The sequence below is a fragment of the Pelophylax lessonae genome, assembly GCF_965119305.1.
Source record: "Pelophylax lessonae genome assembly, chromosome: 11".
Classification (NCBI taxonomy): domain Eukaryota; kingdom Metazoa; phylum Chordata; class Amphibia; order Anura; family Ranidae; genus Pelophylax; species Pelophylax lessonae.
In genome coordinates, this window is record NC_138778.1 from 59,758,050 (window position 1) to 59,764,049 (window position 6,000).

The following is a 6,000-nucleotide window of genomic DNA, read 5'->3' on the forward strand; positions in this document are numbered from 1 at the left end:
TGTAGATTTACACCGCATTGCATTGATCTGCCTTAATACATTCAGATAGTTCAAAGTCAATGCTTGTGGCCTCCTTCCTGTGCATTCTTAGAGTGGTAGCCTGCTAAACCTTAAATCGACAGGAGTAAATGGTCCTAAATGTACACAAGCCTTACATTCAATCTTTCACAGCTGTACTCCTATTCTGTGCAGAAATTGCTTAGCCTGACCCCCTGCACAGTGTGAGCTTCTCACAATGTGCATTAAAAGGGGCAGGACATCCAACATCATCCGGCACTTTCTTCCATTGCCTGACTTTCCCTAGCATGTCCCTCTTATTCATTGCATTTTAGTTTTTTCTATCATGGAGGCTCAGCATCACATGTGGGTTTTACCTAGGGTAGACTGCATGCAAAGGTCTTCTGACTAGGAACGCCCTCTATAGAATGACATCTACCCATCAAGGCTTTCTTATATTTCCATAGCTCTGCCCAAAAGACAGCCTTCTGATTGCATCATGGCTGGGGACTCTTGAGGAGTACTGTGGAAGGGTGCTGTGCTATATTTTCAGGAAGATATGTACAACACCCTGGCCCCTTCTACCAGCCATGATCTAGATGCAATGCAGAGAGTAGCAAAGAGTACCAGTGATTAGAGTTGAGCGAACACCTGGATGTACGGGTTCGGCGGGTCCAGCCGAACTTGAAAAAAAGTACAGATTCCCGAACCCCATTGAAGTCAATGGTGACCCGAACTTTTGAGCACTAAAATGACTCTAAAACAAACATGGAAAGGGCTAGAGGGCTGCAAATGGCAGCAAAATCTTCTTAAGAGCATGGCAAGTGCTCTGCAAACAAATGTGAATAGGGAAATAACTTAAAATAACATAAAATACATAAAAATAAAAAATAATAATCTTGAGTGATGTAGTAGGAGGAGGAGGCCCATATGGAGTAGGAGGTTGAGGTGGAGGTGGATATGGCAGTGTAGGTGGAAGCGGTGGAGGAGGAGGACGAGGTAGCCAATACTGGTTTTGGTTTTAAAGTTAATTTTTTTTTTTTAAATTAGGGTATACCCCAAAAGAGTAAGAAAGATAAAATACAACAATGGCTGGGTAAGTCCGGTATACATGTCTATTCTGCACAAGGTACGGACAAGTCCTGTGGGATCCATGCCTGGTTCATTTTAATGAACGTGAGCTTGTCCACATCGGCTCTGGACAGGCGGCTGCGCTTGTCTGTGATAACGCCCCCAGCCGTGCTAAATACACGTTCAGATAATACACTGGCTGCAGGGCACGCCAGCACCTCCAAGGCGTAAAGGGCAAGCTAAAGGGAGACCCAGAAGTTGAAGGGGGCAGACCCGTCATTCAGTATGACTAGGCATGTGCACACATACTGCTCCACCATGTTAGTGCTGGGTCGTGGTGCTGCTGGTGGAGCTCCTATTGCAAGGAGAGGATGTGGTCGATCTGTGCCAGCTACACGCACAAGTGAAACACCTTTCTCAGCTGCGAGTAGGCGACAGAACCTGCTGCAGTATTTGGCAGGGCCTAATGCGCCTCTACAAATGTTGAGGCAAGAACAGTACAGGCGATAGTAGATTGGGTTGTTGACAGTGTCTCCAGTTCCTTCACATTGTCTCCCACCCAGTCTTCTGCTGAAAGGTCAGAGTTGCCACCTGCAGCCAATGTCCATCAATCTTTCACCTCACTCCCTTGCAAATCAGCCAAGCAGTCTGAGCCCCAAGTCATGCAGCAGTCTCTTCTTCTTTTTAAATACTCTGTTAGCATGGTTTCCCAGGGCCATCCCACCTAGCCCTGCCCCAGAAGTGGAAGAGATTGAGTGCACCGATGCCCAACCACTTATGTCTCAAGATGAGTGCATGGGAGGACCATCGCAGCATGTCTCGGATGATGAAAAAACACAGGTGGCAACTGCTGCGGAATTCCAAATTGTGGAGACCGACAAGGAGGGCAGGGGTGAAGACTGGGTGGAAGATGATGTGGAGGAAGATGAGGTCCTCGACCCCACATGGAATGAACGTCATGCAGGTGACCTGTGTAGTTTGGAGGAAGAGGCAGTGGTCGCACAGAGCCACCAGCACAGCAGAAGAGGGAGCAGAGTGCAAAAGCGGAGCGGCCGTGCCCTAGACACTACTGCCCAATGCAGCAAGGGACCGAGCACACCAAAGCCAGCTCAAAAGAGTTCCCTAGCGTGGCAGTTCTTCAGACAATGTGATGATGACAGGACACGAGGCATAAACCTTCTCAACCTGAGCACAACCTGCATGACCAGGCATCTAAGTGCAAAGCACGAGCTGCAGTGGAGTAGACTGCTGCTGCAGTCTCGGCCTCTTCATCCACCTCTGTAGTGACAGTGGCAGCTGCCACCCCGCATGCAGAGGATCTGCCAGCAACACCACCACCTGGGTCACCAACAACCATCTCCACAATGTCCCGTGGAAGCATTCAGCTTTCTATTTCCCAAACACTGGAGCGGAAGAGGAAGTACCCGCCTACCCACCCGCGATCCCTTGCCCTGAAGCCAGCATTTCAAAATTCCTGGATTTTGAAATGCTGTCATTCCGTCTGGTGGAGACGCAGAGTTTTAAAAGCCTTATGGCGGTGGCTGTCCCACAGTACGTCGTGCCCAGCCGCCACTACTTTTCCAGGCAAGCCATCCTCCCTTCCCTACACAACCAAGTGGGTGACAAAATCAGGTTTGCACTGCGCAATGCCATCTGTGGCAAGGTCCACCTAACTACGGATACGTGGACCAGTAAGCACGGTCAGGGATGTTATATCTCCCTAACAGCACACTGGGTAAATGCAGTGGCGCCTGAGGCGGATAGCAGTTTGGCGCATGTCCTTCCACCACCGAGGATTGCAGGGCGCTTCAGTTTGCCTCCTGTTCCTAACTCCTCCTACTCCGCTTCCTCATCCTCTACCGCCTCCTCATCTGGTCAGCGTAACACCTTTACCACCAACTTCAGCACAGCCAGGGGTAAACGACAGCAGGCAGTTTTAAAACTTGCCTGTTTGGGGGAAAAACCCCACACCGCGCAGGAGTTGTGGAGGAGCATGGAACAGCAGACCGATGAGTGGTTGGTGCCAGTGAGCCTCAAGCCCGGCCTGGTGGTGTGCGATAATGGGCGAAATCTCGTAAGAGCTCCGGGCCTAGCCGGTTTGACGCACATCCCTTGCCTGGTGCATGTGCTGAATTTGGTGGGACAGAGCTTCCTTAAAAATTACCCCGATATGTCAGAGCTGCTGCGGAAATAGCGGGCCACCTGTGCACACTTTCGGCGTTCTCACCCTGCTGCTGCTCGCCTGTCATCGCTGCAGCGTAACTTTGGCCTTCCCGCTCACTGCCTCATATGTGACGTGTCCACAAGGTGGAACTCCACCTTGCACATGCTGGCCAGACTTATTGATTGACTTATTGACTTATTTATTGATAATATAACAATATCTAATGGGTGTATCTCACTGTAACATATTCAGACTAGCCCGCAATTAGATTTTTTTCCCCTAAATGGGTTTTTATTGATAAGCGGAATAGAACAACAGTATCCAATGAGGGTATCTCACTGTAACATATGCAGACTAGCCCGCAATTAATTTTTTTTCCCCTAAATGGGTTTTTATTGATAAGCAGAATACAACAACAGTATCCAATGGGTGTATCTCACTGTAACATATGCAGAATAGGCTGCAATTTAATTTTTTTTCCCCTAAATGGGTTTTTATTGATAAGCGGAATAGCACAACAGTATCCAATAGGTGCATCTCACTGTAACATATGCAGACTAGGCCGCAATTACATTTTTTTCCCCTAAATGGGTTTTTATTGATAAGCAGAATAGAACAACAGTATCCAATGGGTGTATCTCACTGTAACATATGCATACTAGATTGCAATTATTTTTTTCCCCCTAAATGGGTTTTTATTGCAAAGCGGAATACAACAGCAGTATCCAATGGGTTTATCTCACTGTAACGTATGAATGAAAATTTTTATTTTTCCCTTTAATTGGTGATCTTTGAAGAGCAGATTTGAACAGCAGTGTCTAAATGCTGTATGACAGTGTCACAGTAAAGTATGAATGAAAAACTGAAAAATAATTGTCCCCTTAATTGGTGCTTGTTGAATAGCAGATTAGAACTGCAATGTCTAAACGTTGTAAGTCACAGTAAAATATGAAGGAAAAACGTTTGTTTTTTTTTTAAATCCATATTAAGCAGACACATATGCACTGAGCTTGCATTACATGGCTGCTACAAGCCGCACGCCTAACAGGTTGGATACTGTTGTTGTTCTATTCCGCTATTGAATAAAAAAAAAAACCCATTTGAATGAAAAATTGAAAAATATTTTTTTTCCCCTAAAAACTGAAAAAAAAAATATTTCCCCTTAAATTGGTGCTTTTTGAAGAGCAGATTAGAAAAGCAGTGTCTAAACACTGTATGTCAAAGTAAAATATGAAGGAAAAAAGTTTTTTTCTTTTTTAAATCCAGATTAAGCAGACACATATGCACTGAGCTTGCATTACATGGCCGCTGCACGCCGCACACTGCCCACCTAACAGACTGATAAAAGTTTTTTTTTTTCTCCCTCCTCCTCACTGGGCTCAGGTCAGGGCAAAAAGATCGTGCATTGCACCCCCACACAATAAAATCAATGTAGATCGCTGTCTGATTAAAGAAGATTCTCCTATTCTTTCCCTGAAAACAATCTTCAGCCTGACCCTACAATAATCTCCTAGATCTCCCTCAGCAGCATCAGGAACCTGTCCCTAGTATTGTTAGAGCAGAGTGACTCGCGGCGCTATGTGACTCCAGCTTATATAGAGGCTCGGCCACATGCTGCACTGGCCATTAGTAGGCATGGCTGTGATGGCTTCTAAGGGCACACTAGTTAAACGCTTGCTGATTGGCTGGCTTGCAGCTGTTGAAACCGTGCCATTAAAACCGCGCCAAAACATGAAATAACATTACTGAACAACGGATTGAAACCCGAACATACAGTGAAATGTTCGGGTCCGTGTCCGGGTACCGAATACCCAAAAGTCCGGTACGATCCCAAACAATACAGTCCGGGTTCGCTCAACCCTACCAGTGATGATATTACTGGGACTGACATAAGGTATGTAATGGAAATAGAAAAATTTTCAAAAATGTAAAGGTAGGTTGGGGGGCAGTAAAAAAATGGTTGTGGTTGCAGGGCAGTTTAAAAAAATAGCACTTTTTACCTAAATTAGCTGCATACCGACACTTGTGATGTTGTAAGCATTCAAACTAACAAAACCACAAACCAATTGAAGTTTAAGTTAAGTTCATTTCTTGTAAAGCAAGTAGTTGTGATGATGCAAGTGCTCATTATGTATATTCATAAACCACACACTGCTCCCTTCAACAAAATCTTGAACATTTTCTGTTTTAATTACCACTGAGCAAACGAATCCTATTATATCCTGAACACAGGAGATTTCTGAGCACAGCAGGAGCTGTGATGCTCCCTAGATGCTGTTTTTCCTGCCCTAGGAGCGAGAGAACTAGTTAATTAGATTACAATGCAGGTAGAATAGCGGTAAATGCAACATCAAAGCAGAGCTACTAGAAAAAGAAAGATTTCAACATACACACACGAGCACCACCATAAAAAAATAGAAAAATTCAATTAAAAAGGAGCAGTCAGCCTAAAGTGGTTGTTAAACCCCAAAAATGAACAAAGTATATTCTTCTATAGCGTGTACTTGCCTTAATCTAAAAGAGTCACTTCTGACAGTCTATACCAATGCCAAGCAATTCCAAAAGACGGCCCTGCCTCCCTTCCAGTACACAGAAGGTCACTGACAGTCTCAGATGTGCATGTTTCCTTATGAGACTGTGTGTGTGTGTGTGTGTGTGTGTGTGTGTGTGTGTGTGTGTAGGGAGGGGGGTTAATTCACACCACTCAGGTCTCAGACTACACTCAGCTCCCCACTCTATGCTGTGCAGTGTGTAACGTCAGATCCCCT